Here is a 17,895-nt window from a genome sequence, read left to right as displayed (position 1 = left end):
GTCCACCTTACATGGTTACAACCTTAAATATCTAACAGAAAAATTTGAGCATTTCTGGCAGCAAACTCAGGAGAAAATACATGCTCACAATTGCGAATATACTATGTTTTATTTTATCAACCTATTTAAAGCCTTTTGATTCATCAGTAATTTGCTAAAGCCATGTGAGTTATAAAGCACTGTGATATTTACTTTGCTCCACATAGTTTTAATCTAGTGGATGATCTCTTATCTATGAGCCAACTAGAAGATTATGAGGTTACTATGTAGCCCCAACCTATAACAGGCATGTGTGTGTGGACACAGCTAAACACAAGTACAAAGATCTTGATTCTGTGGTGGGGAAATGACCTTCTGTGCAAGTTTGAGGACCTGAGATGCTCACAGCCCATATAAATGCTGGGTGCTGAGGTACAAATATATATTCCCAATGTGGAGAAAGGCAGGGACAGCAGGGTTCTGGGGAACTCTGCCTAGTCGAGCTGATTTCATTGAGCTCCAGGTTTAATGAAAGACTCAGTCTCAAAAAATAAGTTGGAGAATGACTGAGGGCCTCAGTCACTGTGTTCTACATGTGCACATATTGGTGAGCACATACACACACACACACACACACACATACACACACACACACACATGCGTGCCCTTAAGAACACACACATATGTAGGCTCAATTTTCTTAACAAATATATTTTATTGTGAACTTATTAATCGACAGTACATCCCTTATAATCCAATTAACCTAAACAATAGGAGAAGAGGACTAAAGAACACGATAATGAAACCATGAGGATATCAGTTCTGAGGAATGATTCTCATGTCATACTCAGCAGGATTTCTTCTGCTGGAACCTGGAGCAACCAGAACCTGGAACCTCAGCAAGAGTCTGGAGACTCTCTAGGAGTGTCTCGAAGTGGAGCGATGAACAGCCAAAACTATCACAAGTTTCCAAAAGCCCCTTCTCCACTTTTCGGCTCCTTTATATATCTCCTCCCAGAGTCTGTTCATTGGTCTTTTCAGCTAGCAACAATCAAGCTCTCTCATGAGGTGGTTTGTCTTCTAGTAGATTAACATCACCTGTTCTCTCATGAGACCGTTCCCCACCCCACACTTGGGATCATAAAAAAACAGGTTTCTCTCTCCTTCACATATAAAATATTGTATTTGTATTATGTTCATGGACCAAACTTTAGAGTAAAACTCTTTCCATAAGTGCTGATGCTAAAGCACACATCCTTCCCTGAAGCCTGCTCAGTCTTGAGTGCATTTGAGAGTGCACTCTCTGATGCTCCATGTTAGCGAGCACCTGAGAGGATAGCATGCTGCCCAAGTATCCTGACAGCAGCAACAAAACAATAACAACAACTGCAGTAATAATAATAATAATAATAATAATAATAATAATAATAATAATAATAATAATAAATTTTCTTTTAAAAACTATTTTTATGTATTGTATATGCATTTGTATCTACACATGTTATATGTGAATGTGAAAACAGAGGTACCTACTACCACACACATGTTTGGGTCAGAGGACAACTTTGTTCTGTACCACCATGGAGTTCCAGGGATCAAACTCTGGTTGGCAAGAACGTTTAGTAAGATTTTTACCTCTAAGCCACCTTGCTGGTAGGCCAACAAGCCTACACTTCTCCTACACACATCTACTCTTATTTCTTACTTAGATTATTTACTTAACTTATCAATTAGTGCAAGATGCATTTTGGGAGTGGGTTTTGAAAATGTTTGTGTGCATCTGTGTGTGTGTCTGTGTGTGTCTCTGTGTGTGTGTGTGTGTGTGTCACTCATTTTTTCATGCCAGATAGAGATCTTCTTATTGCACAAAACTCAGACTCTGGAATCGGGTGATTTGAAAGGGCAGAACAACTTCATGAAGCTCTTCATTTCGGGTCTTGAATCCAGAGTTCTCATTTCTGTGAAAGACACCTTAGAAAGCCAGGAATTTGAAGGATTTCCTATAAGTGTCAAAATCAGAATTTGGTGGTGGAAAAAATAAAAATATCATCTTCTTTTGGCCAAAATGTCAAAACAAAACTTCTTATATGGGAGTTGACATATTTTTGTTTTTGTTTTTAATTGCAGTCTGTCTTTATCTTAATATAACTGAAAAAGTTAGCAAATTCAAAAGGGGCACCTGGAATCAACAGAGCCAGACAACCAAACACCTTTACCTGTCGGTCCTCCACCCACCCAAGGGCCTGTACCAAGACACTGGAGATAAACTTGGTGTTTTCTGATTGCTCTGTCACAGGTATAGAGAATCCTCTGAGCTCTTAGGGCATTTACAGCATCCCTGCAAAACAGGGTTTACCAAGTGCAACTGTCTCAGAATCCTGTTTGTGCTGTGTGGTGAGTTTTGCACACACTATGGCTCCATCAGTTCTCTAGTAGTAATTCTGCATTAGGCATGTGAGCACAAGGTACCATCCTCCACAGTCTCTATTTTCTTTGAGTTCAATGTGGCTAAGCCTGGACAGAAGCAACTCCACTTTATATTGATAGCTTCCAGATGCCTTAATAGGCCAGGAGAGTTGGCTCTGGCCTGGGGGCAGGAAAAGAGAGGTCTGCGTTTAACAGAGATGGCAGCTGTAGGCTGGCTGGACACTGTTTGACAGAAATCTCTTGCTCCTATTGATTCTCTTTTTTTTTAATCCTGTTAGTCTTGTCCTTTTTTTCATTTTTTCTCCTTTATTAATTTATTCTTGCTACATCTCAATGGTTATCCCATCCCTTGTATCATCCCATTCTTCCCTCCCTCCCATTATCCCCTTATTCCCCTCATCTATGACTGTTCCTGAGGGGTATTACCTCCCCCTGTATATGTTCATAGGGTATCAAGTCTCTCCTTGGTAACCTGCTGTCCTTCCTCTGAGTGCCACCAGGTCTCCCCTCCAGGGGACATGGTCAAACGTGAGGCACCAGAGTATGTGAGAAAGTAATATCCCACTCTCTACTCTACTGTGGAGAGTGTTCTTTCCTTTGTCTAGATCTGGGTAGGGGTTTAAGGTTTACCGCCTGTATTGTCCTTGGCTGGTGCCTTAGTTTGAGCAGGACACCTGTGCCCAAATCTGCCTATCATAATGTTCTACTTGTAGGCTTCTAGGACCCTCTGGATCCTTCTACTTTGCCATTCTCTCATGTTTCTCTCATCTAGAGTCCCACTAGAATGTCCTCCCCTCTGTCTGAGTTTCCTGGTAAGTGAAGGCTTTCGTGGGACATGCCCCTTGGGCTAATATGCAGATATAAGTGAGTATATACCATTTGAGTCTTTCTGCTTCTGGGTTAACTCACTCATTATGATCATTTCTAGCTCAATCCATTTATCCACAAATTTCGGGAATTCCTTGTTTTTAATAGCTGAATAGTATTCCATAGTGTATATGTACCACAGTTTCTTTATCCATTCTTCTATTGAGGGACACTTAGGCTGTTTCCATGTTCTGGCTATTATGAATAAGGCTGCTATGAACATGGTTGAGCAAATTTTTTTGCTGTGTGCTGGAGCATTTTCTGGGTATATTCCAAGAAGTGGAATAGCTGGGTCTTGAGGAAGCCCTATTCCCAGTTTTCTGAGATAGCACCAGATAGATTTCCAAAGTGGCTGTACTAGTTTGCATTCCCACCAGCAATGAAGGAGTGTTCCTCTCTCCCCACATCCTTGCCAGCATGTGGTGTTATTTGAATTTTTGGTCTTAGCCATTCTGATGGGTGTAAGATGGAATCTCAGAGTTGTTTTGATTTGCATTTCCCTGATGATTAAGGAGGTTGAGCATTTCTTTAAGTGTTTCTCAGCCATTTGATATTTCTCTGTCGAGAATTCTCTGTTTAGTTTCATGCCCCATTTCTCAATTGGGTTATTTGGTTTAGTGGTGTTTACTTTCTTGAGTTCTTTATATATTTTGGATATTAGATCTTTGTCAGATGTAGGGTTGGTTAAGATCTATTCCCAGTCTGTAGGCGGTCGCTTTGTTCTCTTGACAGTGTCTCCTGCCTTACAGAAGCTTCTCAGCCTCATGAGGTCCCATTTATTAATTGTTGACATTAAGGCCTGGGCTGTTGTTGTTCTGTTCAGGAAGTTGTCTCCTGTGCTAATATGTTCCAGGCTCTTTCCCATTTTTTCTTCTAAGTGACTTAGTGTCTCTGGTTTTATGTTGAGGTTTTCAATTCAGTTGGATTTGAGTTTTGGACAAAATGACAAATATGGGTCCAATTGCATTTTTTTACACATAGACATCCAGTTAGACCAGCACCATTTGTTGAAGATGCTATCCCTTTTCCATCGAATGGATTTGGCTTCTTTGTCAAAAATCAAATGACCATATGTGTGTGGATTCATATCTGGGTCTTCGATTCAATTCCACTGATCAACCAGCCTGTTGCTGTGCCAGTACCATGCTGTTTTAATTGTTATTGCTTTATAGTGCAGTTTGAGATCAGGTATGGAGATTCCTGCAGAGCACCTTTTATTGTACAAGATTGTTTTAGTTATTCTGGGTTTTTTGTTTTTCCATATGAAGTTCAGAATTGAACTTTCAATGTCTTTAAAAAATTGTGTAGGTATTTTGATAGGGATTGCATTGAATCTGTAGATTGCTTTTGGTAGGATGGCCATTTTTATTATGTTAATTCTCCCAATTTATGAGCAAGGAAGATCCTTCCATCTTCTCATGTCATCTTCAATCTCTTTCTTTAGAGTTTTGAAATTTTTTTTCAAACAAATCCTTCACTTGTTTAGTTAGAGTAACTCCGAAGTACTTTATATTGCTTGCGGCTAATGTGAAGGGTGTAGTTTTCCTAATTTCTTCCTCTGCAAGCTTGTCATTTGTGTATAGGAAGGCTACAGACTTTTTTGAGTTAATTTTGTATCCAGCCAATTTGCTGAAGGTGTTTATCAGCTGTAGGAGTTCTCTGGTGGAATTTTGAGGGTCACTTATGTAGACTATCATATCATATGAAAATAGGGATAATTTGACTTCCTCCTTTCCCATTTGAATACCCTTGATCTCCTTTTGTTGTCTTATTGCACTGGCTAGAACTTCAAGTACTATATTGAAGAGATATGGAGAGAGTGGGCAGCCTTGCCTTGTTCCTGATTTTAGAGGAATTTCCTTGAGTATCTCACCATTTCCTTTGATTTTGGCTATTGGCTTCCTATATATAGCCTTTATTATGTTGAGGAAAGTGCCTTGTATTCCCGATCTCTCTAAAACCTTAAACATGAATGGGTGTTGGATTTTATCAAATGCTTTCTCTGCATCCAAAGAGATGATCATGTGGTTTTTTATTTTCAGTTTGTTTATGTGGTGGATTACATTGATGAATTTCCATATATTAAACCATCCCTGCATGCCTGGAATGAAGCCTACTTGGTCATGATGAATGATATCTTTGATGTGCTCTTGTATTCATTTTGCAAGTATTTTATTAAGTATTTTTGCATCGATGTTCATCAGTGAAATTGGTCTGAAATTCTCTTTCTTTGTTGAGTCTTTGTGAGGTTTAGGTATCAATGAGACTATGGCCTCATAAAATGAATTTGGATATGTTCCGTCCCTTTCTATCTTTTGGAGTAGCTTGAAGAGTATCGGTATTAACTCGCCCTTGAAGGTTTGGTAGAATTCTGCACTGAAACCATCTGGCCCTGGTCTTTTTTTTGTTGGGAGACTATCAATGATTACTTCAATTTCTGTATGAGAAATGGGACTGTTTAGCTCATTTATCTGTTCTTCACTCAACTTTGGCAAGTGAAATTGATCAAGAAAATCGTCCATTTCCCTTAGATTTTCAAATTTTGTGGCATATATGCCTTCAAAGTAGGATCTTATGATTCTTTGTATTTCTTCAGTGTCTGTTGTTATGTCTCCCTTTTCATTTCTGATTTTGTTGATTTCAATACTGTCTCCATGCCTTTTAGTTAGTTTGGCTAACAGTCTGTCTATCTTGTTGATTTTCTCAAAGAACCAGCTCTTGGTTTTGTTGATTCTTTGGACTGTTTTCTTAGTTTCTAATTTGTTAATTTCACCCCTGAGTTTGATTATTTCCAGATGTCTACTCCTTTTGGGTGTTTCTGCTTTCTTTTTTTCTAGGGCTTCCAGTTGTGTCGTTAAGGTGTTTATGTGCGATGCTTCCAATTTCTTTTTAAAGGCATTTAGTGCTATGAATTTTCCTCTTAGCACTGCTTTCAATGTATCCCACAAATTTGGGTACGTTGTTCCTTCATTTTCATTGAATTTCAGAAACTCCTTGATTTCTTTCTTTATTTCTTCCCTGACCCAGGTGTCATTTAGCAGAGAGTTGTTTAGTTTCCACATACGTGTAGGCTTTTTGTTATTTCTGTTGTTGTTGAATTGCAGCCTAAGCCCATGATGATCTGCTAGGATACAAGGTATTATTTCAATCATCCTGTATCTGTTGAGGCTTTCTTTGTGAACTACGATGTGATCAATTTTGGAAAAGGTTGCATGGGGTGCAGAGAAGAAGGTATATTCTTTCTTGTTTGGGTGAAAGGTTCTATAGATATCTGTTAGATCCATTTGACCCATGGCATTGGTTAATGATGTTATTTCTTGGCTTAGTTTCTGTTTCAATGACTTGTCCTTCAGTGAGAGTGGGGTGTTGAAGTCTCCCACTATTATTGTGTGGGGATCGATGTGTAGTTTAAGCCTTTTTAGCAGATCTTTTACAAATTTGGGTGCCCTTGTATTGGGAGCATAGATGTTCAGAATTGTGATGTCATCTTGGCTGACTTTAACTTTGATGAGTATGAAGTGTCCATTCTCATCCCTTTTGATTAATCTTGGTTGAAAGTCTACTTTGTTCGATATTAAAATGACTACGCCTGCTTGCTTCTTGTGACCATTTGCTTGGAATAATTTTTTCCAACCTTTTATCCTGAGGTAATGCCTATCATTATGGGTGAGATGTGTTTCTTGAATGCAGAAGAATGTTGGATCCGGTTTATGCACCCATTCAGTTAGTCTGTGTCTTTTTATTGGAGAATTGAGACCATTGATGTTGAGAGATATTAATGACCAGTGACTGTTAAGTGTTTTAACTTTGATGTTGTTTCCAGTCGAACATTTGTGTAGTTTGGTTTTGCCATGGTATAGTTATCTATTTCCTGAGTAGTTATGGTTGTAGCTTGACCCTTTGGGATGGAGTTTTCCTTCTAGTACCTTCTGTAAAGCTGGATTTGTGGATAGGTACTGTTTGAATTTGTTTTTGTCATGGAATATTTTGTTTTCTCCATCAATGGTTATTGATAGTTTTGCTGGGTAAAGTAGTCTGGCCTGGCATCTGTGGTCTCTTAGGGTTTGCAGGATCTCTGTCCAGGCCCTCTTGGCTTGGATGGTCTCTGCTGAGAAGTCGGGTGTAATTCTGATAGGTTTGCCATTAAATGTTATTTGGCCCTTTTCCCTTGCAGCTTTTTATATTTTTTCTTTGTTCTGTATGTTTTGTGTTTTGATTATTATGTGATGGGCAGTTTTTCTTTTCTGGTCAATTCTATTTGGTGTTCTGTATGCCTCTTGTATGTTTATAGGCATCTCTTTCTTTAGATTGGGGAAATTCTCTTCTATGATTTTGTTGAGAATAGTTTCTGGGCCTTGGAGTCTGATATCTTCTCTTTCTTCAATGCCTATTATCCTCAGATTTCTTCTTTTCATGGTGTCCTTAGTTTCTTGGATGTTTTGTGTCAGGAGTTTTCCAGATTTGGCATTTTCTTTAATAGTTGCTTCAAGATCTGTTACTGTATCTTCTAGACTTGAGATCCGTTCTTCTATCTCTTGGGTTCTGTTAGAAAAGCTCAGCACTGTGTCATTCGCCTTCTTCTCTGAGGCCTCGTGTTCTCGTTTTTCTTCTGTCTGTGTGTTTATCATGAAATCCATTTTCATCTTCATATCTTGACCGGATATTTTTTTATTTCTTTTATCCTGTTGTGTACATTTTTTTGAAAAATTTCCAGTTCCAATCTATGTGCTTCTTTTATGTCTCGCACCTGCTTGGCTGCATCTTCCTGCATCTGATTTTGAATTTTATTTGTTTCCTCCATTATCATCCTCATTACCAAGGATTTGAGGTCATTTTCTTGTGTTTCTGTTGTATTTGAGTTCTCTGGGTTGTTTTCTTTGGGATAGGTGGTAATTGGAGACGCCATGTTGTTTTGGGGTTTTTTGCGTATGCTTTTATGCTGTCCTTTAGACATCTTGCGTTCTCTGTTTTTGTTGGGTAACTTCCAGAGTTGAGTGGAGGGAGTCTGATGATAGATTCACTTGTTTTCTCATGATTTCCGTAGGCTGGAAGCCCTGATACTTCACTGGTGTGGATGGCAGGAGGTTAGCCCTGTAATTTTGGGCTCTCACAGCCAGTGATCCTCAGCTCCCCTTTGCTGTGGGTCCTGCAATCGTTCTGGGTCTCTGAATGATCGCTGGATCAGGCCAAGGTATCCACAACCTTTTGGGTCCCCTGCCAAGTCCAGCCAGGGATACTGGGCCTGAACCACACTTCGAGCTTAGCTAGTTTCTCAGGGCCTGAACTGTCTGCCACAGCAGGGAAACTGCTACTGTGCTGAGGAAGCACCTAGGGTGGAAGTGAGCGCTCCTCCCAGCTTGTGTCACAGCAGGAAAACTGCGACTGCGCTGAGCAAGCACCTAGGGTGGAAGTGAGAGCTCCGCCCAGCTTGCGTCACAGCAGGGAAACTGCCACTGCGCTGAGCAAGCACCTAGGGTGGAAGTGAGAGCTCTGCCCAGCTTGCGTCACAGCAGGGAAACTGCGACTACACTGAGCAAGCACCTGGTGGAAGTGAGCACTCCGCCCAGCTTGAGTCACAGCAGGAAAACTGTGGCTGCGCTGAGCTGGAGCCTAGGTTGGAAGTGAGCACTCCGCCCAGCCTGTGTCACAGCAGGGGAGCTGTGCCTTGGGCAGAATTGTTTGCTGAGCTGAGCCAGCTTCTCCACGGCACAGCTCACTGAGCAAACCCATTACTCTGGGGCTGAACTGTCTGCTGAGTCTAGTTTGGGTCTCAAGGCACCAAGCAACCCAAATCCTGTCCAGAGTCCCCTATCCCGCAGCAACTCCCACTGTCCACCACACCAATCGCCTCCATTGGAAGGCTCTGAGCTGTAAACCTCAGGCACCGCCGCTGGTGCCGCTGGAGCCGGTAGTGCCACTGGTGGCACTGCTGTCTCTGCCGCTGCTGCTCTGATCCGAGAAAGTCTTCACTCATCCCATGTGCAGGGGCAAGCAGGTCCTCCGCACCCTGGTCCCTCCGAACCGTGGAGCACTTCTGCTGCTGTGGTGTGGGGACCTTGGTGTTCCTGGCTCAGAAATCTGTGCAATTCCCTGAATTGTTCACTGGAGCTTTCAAACACGGTCCACACTGCTCGCCGCCATCTTGGATCTCTCTCCTATTGATTCTCAAACAAGCTTTCTAAGGGGCTCTGAGGGGCATCTCCATTTGAATATGAGAAACAAGCCCTAAGGTTGTGGGTAGTGGGAGTTGGATCCTGCTAGACTGAACTGAAAATTGTCCATGTGTGTTCACACCTATGTTTGTGTGTGTCCATGCATACATGCAAATGTGTCTATGTTTGTACTGAGGCCATAGATCAAGCTCAGAAGTCAGTTCTAAGATACAGTCTACCTTGTTTTTCAGAGTCCCTCACCGACCTGGAACTTGATGAATCAGCCAGTCTGGGCTGGAGACCCAGGAATTCACCTGTCTTTGTTTTCCCATCTCTAGGATGTGAACAGGTGTGTGCTTTATGATTGTGGATTCTGGGTGTTGAACACATTTGCTCATGCATTTGTGCTAAGCACAGAGCCAGCACCCCAGCATCAAGACAGGTATTTTTAACATGCACTCTTTCTATCAGTGACTCTTTTTGAGAACAGGCACATGGTTGTTGCTGCATGACCTGGGACTCTCTTAGGTAGTGGGAGGAAGTTGGCTGTGAAGGGGAAGGTGGAAATGAGGAAATGAGTTGGTAGTGGAATGGTGGGAAAGGATCAGCCTGATGTACTGCTTTGGTGCCTCATTCTGGGTAAGGACAGAAGAGCCCTACCATGCCTCTAGGGTGGGAGAGGGTGTTTCTTTATCACCTGGAGACTTGGTTGGGTGGAGAGGTGTTAGAAAAGGCCTGTGTCCAGGGGTCATGGATGGCAGCTCTCTCAGCACTTGGGGGACCCCTCGTTGCAAAACTCGTTGCAGTAGCAAAGGTATTTGTTACTGTAGGTATAAATGTTCTGGGCAAGACCTTCAGTGGCAGTTTTATCACACTCACAGAGCTGTTTCTTACAGAAGTTCTGATTTGCTGGCATTGGGCAAAAACAGACATTGAGCTCAAGTTGTTCATATCACATGGCTACTTGTGGGAACCTTTCTATTCCAAGACAAGAACTAGGACCGTGGGAAAGGCTCCATCTGAAGGGGACACATAACAACAACAAACAGGAATGCCACAGATTTGCCTCAGTTCTTAGCTATAATTTTTTTCTTTTTAAATTAAGAAAAGTGTTTTATGTAGCATAGGCTGCCCTTGAATTCTCTAAAGAGCTGAGGATATCTTGAACTTGCAATCCTCCACCATCCACATCATAAGCTCTGGGATTCTAGACATCATCAGTCTTGCTCAATTCATACAATTCACACAATGATAGGGATGTAGCCTCAGCCTCAGTGGCCTCAGGATGGATGGAATTGTTTACAAGCTGTATGAGCCAACGTTTACCTTGGCTGAGATTGGTCTTAAGGTAACATGCAGCTTTATTCTGACTGAAGTGCCAAAAGAGGAACTCAACGGGGGCTTTTGGGATTTGTCCATTTCCCCTCTCCTCTTTAGAGCTGAAGGCCACCTGTCATCAGAGGCCAGGGTTCTTGGAGCTTTAGTGTGTCTTATAAGCGCAGATATTGGCAACATGTGGGTGCTGAGGAGCAGAGCTGATCCTGTGCTGTAGAAGTTGCCCAGATCCATCAGCACACTTCTCTGGAAATCTTCCATAGTGAGTTCTTTCCAAACTGACTGTGCCTGTTTTACACAATTTTCCCTTTCCATGCTGCCCATGCCGTATACAGCCAGGGTGAGTCCTCCTTTTGCAAATGTACTTCTTGCTGCTTTGCTAAATAACAGGTCCCTGATAGAGCACAAAAACCTCATGATAATGGCAAAGAACACCTAATTTGGCATTGTGTCCACATAGCTCAGACTCATCCTCACATGTCTACTGGACAACACACACTGAGAGAGAGAGAGAGAGAGAAAGTGTTAAGGATTTAGATAGCCCTTTCCAGGGCTTGTCCCAAGTGATCTGCATTTTGTTCACTACCTATTTTTCTTATCTTCTTGATTTATTGAATTAGCTTCCTATATGGTTTCAGATACTTTTATTACAGTTAAGCATATTAATTGTAATATTATTTCTTTATTCATTGACTTAGTGCTGAGGACCAATCCCTTAACACCATATCTACTTCTCCTTCATTTCTCTTAAAAAAGAATAAAGAGCAGGCTTCCTAGCGATTCCATATCACTGCCTAAGAAAATACGTTAAGACTAGACACCAACTCTCATATCTAAGCTGCATGAAGCAACACAGTGGGTGGAAAATGGTCCCAAGAGCAGGCAAAGAGTCAGAGACACTCTCACTTCCAAAGTGTCCATGTTTGTGAGCCCTTATGAGCCCTGTTTGTTTTTTGATATTGAGGCAATGCTCTTGTGATATCCTCAACCTTCTGGGTCCTGTGATCCTTTGTCCCCCTCTTATGTGACGTACCCCTGGCTCGGCCTAGTGTTTAGCTGGGTCCACTACCTTTTAAAGTTAACATCCTTTTCAGTGTGCCACAGTCTGGGGACCTAGACCTTACTGTTACGTCTTTTAAGGGACAGGTACAATATAAACCATTACACCAGCTAACTAGACTCCTCCTCTGTCTAAAGAATTTCATCTTTTCTAAACTATTAAGATTATCCACATTGTTGGGGAGACCAAATATGGTGTGAAGATTCCTCTGGCTTTGACAGTTTGGAGTTGTTGTTTCCATATAAAGTTCTGAAATTCATTTTCTAGTTTAGTGAAACAGCACTTTGAATTTTGATGGAGACTGCACTGATAGATTTTGTCAAATTGAATCTGGAGTTTCTTTAGTTCATTTATTATTCCTGAATGATGTGTGCATCGATAAAATCAATATATTAATGCTTCTACTGGAAATTTATCTGGATCCATATCTCCCTTTGATATGATAGTGTAAGAAAGTTCAATGCACATAAGTTGACTAGTTGGTTACTCTATCAATGCGATAAGATGCTGAAGAAAAGCAACTAAAAGATGAAAGGGTTGATTTGGTTTGCTGGTCACAGTCCACTACTGACAGAAGCAAGAGCTCAAAGCATCATCCTAGAGTCAGGAACTGAAACAGAGACTACGGAGGGATGCTGCTTACTTTTTTCTCTCCATGGCTTGCTTATCCTGCTGTCTTATACAACTGAGGACCATCTGCCCAAGGGTGACACCACCCACAGTCCTCTCTTTGCCCTGCCATATCACCCACTTGTCGTTACAATGGACCCACAGCCTTGCTCATAGGCCAATCTCATGCAGGCAATTCCTCAACTGAGAGATCCTCTTTGCTAGAGGGAAGCTCAAGCTCCAAGGGTAAACCAATTCATGTTGCAACATCTGAGAATACCAGCTGATGGCTTGTCCTCTCCCTATACTTTAGCTCATAATCCTTCAGGCTAGTAGCCTTGCTATTTGGGAGTCTCTCTATATACACTTTCACTCTCCATGATTATGAACAAGTGTGTGCTTTATGTTTATGGATTCTGGGGGTTGAACACAGGTACTCACGCATTTGTGGTAAGCACTGGGCTACCACCCAGTGTGAAGGCAGGTACATTCAGCATGCATGCTTTCTATCAGATGCTCACTTTGAGATAAGGGCACAGGCACATGGTTATTGATGCATGATTTTATTTGTGAGAGCCCCTGGGACTCTCTTAAGTAGTGGGAGGAAGTTGGCTGTGAAGGGGAAGGTGGAAGTGAGGAAATTTGTTGGCAGTGGTGTGGTGGGAAAGGATCAGCCTGATGCACTGCTTAGCTGCCTCATTCTGGGTGAGGACAGAAGGGCCTCATCTTGCCACTGGGGTGGGAGAGGATGTTTTCTTTCTCTTTGCGGGGACTTGGATGGGCTGAGAGAGGTGTCAGAGGAGGCCCATGTGCAGGGGTTTCAAGGCTGCTCCCTTAGCACTTGGGTGGCTTTCCATCGCATAACATGGCAGGATAGTACATGTACTTATAACTGTAGCTTCTCAGGTTCTGGGCAAAACATTCAGCAGCAGCTTTATCACACTGGCACAGCTCTTTCTTACAGGAGTCCTGGTTTGCTGAAATTAGATGAAAACAGACCCTGAGCTCTAGTTGTTAATATTACATGGTTGCTTCTGGGGACTTTAGAAGTCTTAGAAGAGACTTCTAAGAAAAGGGTCAGGACTGCCTGCAAAAGCAGAATTAAAACTGATGAGGACACAGCGGCCACACATGTTCCTGCCAGAGGTTTGCTTCATTTTCTACCCACCATCACCACTACCATCACTCCGGTTTTAAAACATTAGAGACAGGTTAGCCTAGGCTGACCCTGAACTCTTTAATGGCTGAGGATGAACTTGTAATCCTCCTGCCTCTACATTATGAACTCTGGGCATCTAAACACGATTTATCTTTCCCAATTCATACAGTGCTAGGGATGGACACCATCCCCTCAGGCATGCTAAGCTAGCACCTTGCCCTCTGAGCTACATTGCCAGCAGGGCTAGCCGCACCTTCCTGCTAACAGATCTGCTTGTGTTAGTAGTCCTAGTCTCAGGCCTCTAGATGGATGAAATTGGTGAAAACCTGTAGGATCCACGATGTATCTTCGTCTAAGTCACAGCCAGCTTTATTCTGACTGAAAAGCAAAAAGCGGAATTCAAAGGGGCTTCTGGGACCTATTCATTTCCCCTATCTTTTCTAGTCGAAGGATACCACTCCTCAGAGGCCAGCGTCCTTGGAACATTAGTGTGGCTTATAATATAAGCTCAGATGCTGGCAGCACATGGGAGCTGAGGAAGGAGCAGGGCTGATCCTGTGCTGTAGAAGTTGCCCAACCCAGCGACACAGTTCTCTGGAAATCATCCAGGGTGAGATCTTTCCAACCTGATTGTGGTTGTTTTATATCAAGTGTCCCTCTACCTACTGTCCATCCCCTCTCCAGCTAGAGTGAGTCATCTCTTTGCAAATGTGTTTATTGCTGCTTTGCTAAATAATAGGTCCTTGTTTTTGGAGCACACAAACCTCAAGACAATTACTGGGAAGACCTGGCTTGACATTGTGTTGAGTCTTTTAGGGCTCAGGTTAGATACCACTGCTTGCAGGATCCACCTCAAGTATCAGGCTGGATGAAGGCTTTTTCTCATCTCCTATTGGAGTCTTCACCACCCTCTTCCCCATTATTTTTTTGCTTCCTACTTGACTGTGAGGCTCTGAGTAGATTTCTCTCCTGCAGCAGTGAGGTCCCCAGTATGCATATGATCAACAATGATGTTAAGGAAGCTTGCTGGCATCTCAGGGTCTTTCTTACCAGCACAGGTGATAATGCCACTTTCAGAGGTAAACTCATAGTTCAGAAATATTGGGTCACATCCCTGTTTCTCCAGATCGTAGTAGCAACAGTCATGAACAAAGCAGCACCTGTTTGGGAACAGGTTCACTTGAGGTTGCCTTCTCACAGACCTAGAGTCCTGGTACCCAGCATTTCCCCTGATTTTTGACCTTGACCTTAAGCAGTTAGACTCAAGAAGTTTGGAGTAGTCCAGAGGAGAGTTCTCAATGTGTTGACTTTTGCTGCCTCAAATTGACCATGACACTGCAGCCTAGGGGACAGTCTCAGACATAATCTCCCCTCAGTTAGATTTACATAGGATAGGGATGGGCTCACCTATCTGTCGCATCTTTAGGGGATCCATTGCCACCATAGCCACAGTAGCAACCATAAAATTTATAGCTAGGCCAATAAAGCTTTCTCGTTGTCATCTGGACCATTTTAGCAAAATTCATGAAGCTCCCATGGATCTGCATTGGAACTGAAAGGAAATAGAGAAATAGCCTGGTAAAGTGTATCCAAGACAGTGCCACATCTCTGAAATGCATCCCTTTTCTAACTTCTTGCCCTAAGAGTCTCTTCTTTTCTCCTCCCACCAAGAGTCAGGGCTAGGGCAACAAGAAGGAAAGCTCTGGGTTAGGATGGCACCCTCCTCACGTTACCTGCTTAGTTCAGGGTCAACTCTTACCAAAGGCCATGATCGTGGCTGCTAGCAGCAGGAGGACCTTCATGCTGTGAGCTCTGTGAAGGATGTACAGAGGGACAGTCCTGGGCATTTCTTCCCAGGCTGTCTCAGCATCTGTCTTCCCCAGTGCCTGCTCTGCTTTCATACTCAGCAACCCAGAGTACAGACATGCTCTTGCATTGAGTGCACACAGAGACTTCCAATGGTGTATCACACCTGTCATGTCCTCTCCCTTCAGGTTTGTGGAATTGGTCCTCATACAGGAATGATATAGTAATAGGTACACCTCTTTCATTCCTCCTAAAATACTGGACTCATTTCACAGAATCAGAAGGCAATGACTCCCATCACTAGATACTGCACATAGATCACCATATTAGATTCAAGGATTGGAAATCCCATTCATGAATTTTGATCATCAAAGTTCTGCTCCAAATAAAACTACACATTCTCTTTGCAAGTCTTTCTAAGCCTTTAACATTAACATGTGCCGTCACATACTCTCAAATTCTCACTGTGCACCCTCATGAACACACACAATACACTTGCCCGTGAATACTGTCTGATACATGTTTAACTTATGAGATCACATCCACAGACACACAAACATATGCACACACATTGGCCTGCACAATCCCTCTAATGCAGGAAAAGATCAGGAGTTTCTGGGCATTTACCTCTCAGATGCTGTTGGAGTTGCTTGTTCAAGGGCCTGTCTTGTTTTCCCTGAACTCCAACTGTCCTTAAATAGATGTTCTTTCCTACAAGGTTGGGCGTTGTTCAACCAAAGGGTGTGGTGGTGGGAGTGGTAAAATCATCGACTCACAAATGAGTATATCCAATACCCTTTCTTCTACTTAGCAACTGGCTGAACAGCACTGAAGGCTGGAAAAATCCTTCATCACATAGGTTGACACCATAATAAATTTCAGCTGATATTGAAATCTCCCTCAGCTACTGGAAAACCAGGCTTAGGTTTTGCCTGGGGAAATTTCCATAACACAATCTCTGTGTTACCACCCATCACCACCCAGCAGCTAATTCCAAGGGTGCACTAGGATTGTGCAAAGTGAGAGAGGTAAAGTGTGTGGATACCTGCATGTTCCTTCCTTCTGATAAGCTGGAACATCTGGAAACAGGAAAGAGAATGGTCATTCTGCATGGTTTACTCATTTCACCCATCAGCCATTCATTTGACAATGGAAGGGACACTCTAAGCCTTTGTGAAGATCCAACGTTGTACAACTCCCTTGGGAGGTGATGAGGAGTAGTTCTTGGGGCTCCCATTGTCTAGTCTAGCATGAGCAGCAGTTTAATAGTTGGATTCTCTGTTGCCCCAAAGGCCAGCACCTCTATATTTTCTTCTTCATCTTCATTCTTCTCCTCCTCCTCCTCCTCCAACTTGTCCCCCTTTGGTTTTTCATGACCCGCAGAGAGTACAATCGGATTCTGGGTGCTTTCTCAAGGTGAGCTGATTGTGTTACTAGGGGAATTACCCTGTTTACACTGACTTGTGGTTTTTCTGGAATCTGGGTTGAACCTTTGACCAGGTTTAACAGAAAATGGAGTTTCTTTTTTGCGTAGTCCTTACATTTTTCCCTCTCCTAGCAACTAGAGAAGCTCCATAGTTCGCTTATGTATTCTTTGCCTTTCGAAATGGCCTAGGTCCACTTTTCATTTGGGCTGACAATAGACTTTGTTAACCATCACTTTGATAATACCTAGTCTCTCTTTTATGGATGTATTAGCTTATTTAGGATAGGCCAAAGGATGGGAAGGGGAAGCAAAATGAACAAAAACTCAACCAAGGAAACTAAAGTGTTTATCCATGGAGAAAAGTTGAATCATGATTCTATTAATGTGGTCTTGGACAAACATAATGTAAAGTCTATTTTAAAAGGTGCACAAAGAATGACTGGGAGTAACAGAACTAGGGGGCCATATGTCCCTCATCCCAGAGTCTTTTTTTGGCATAGCATTTCACCCTATTAAGTGGGATAATAGACATTGTGATCTCTTGTACAGCTTATTCTACCTGGCAGTAGAATATTGTTACCAGGGTCCCAGGAAGGCTGAAAAGCTAGTCAAAGGCTGTGTAATGGAGAAACTTATCAGAAGCATCTGTTCACCCCATTTAGTTAAAGAGACAGGGAGCAGTCATATTTGCAGGACTTGTTTACATCAGCTTCTCGCAGGTCCAGATCTCAGCAGCTTGCAATCTGTAGGTGATCTCTGGGTGAAGCCTGTTAGCCAAGTAAAAGACTGCTGAGACAAATATAGAGTAGGGACAAAAATTTAAATTGCGTCTGTAAGACAGTCAGAGTAGTATTATGTCTTTCAGACCCAACAAAACTGTGAACAATATTTTTCAGTCCAGAAATCTTGATGTACAGATTGGATAGACTTACTTTTTAGCATAATGAGAAGCAAACTTAAGTCTATAATGAGAAGACAACCAAAAGCAAAATAAAATCTTGAGTTTGTGAATAAATAATAAGCAATAAATGCTTCATCAGCTTATCTTAACTCTATTGGTCTCATTTTATATGAC

Source organism: Acomys minous, assembly GCF_964271855.1.
Source record: "Acomys minous genome assembly, chromosome: 6".
NCBI lineage: Eukaryota > Metazoa > Chordata > Mammalia > Rodentia > Muridae > Acomys > Acomys minous.
Note: the sequence above shows the minus strand (reverse complement) of the source record.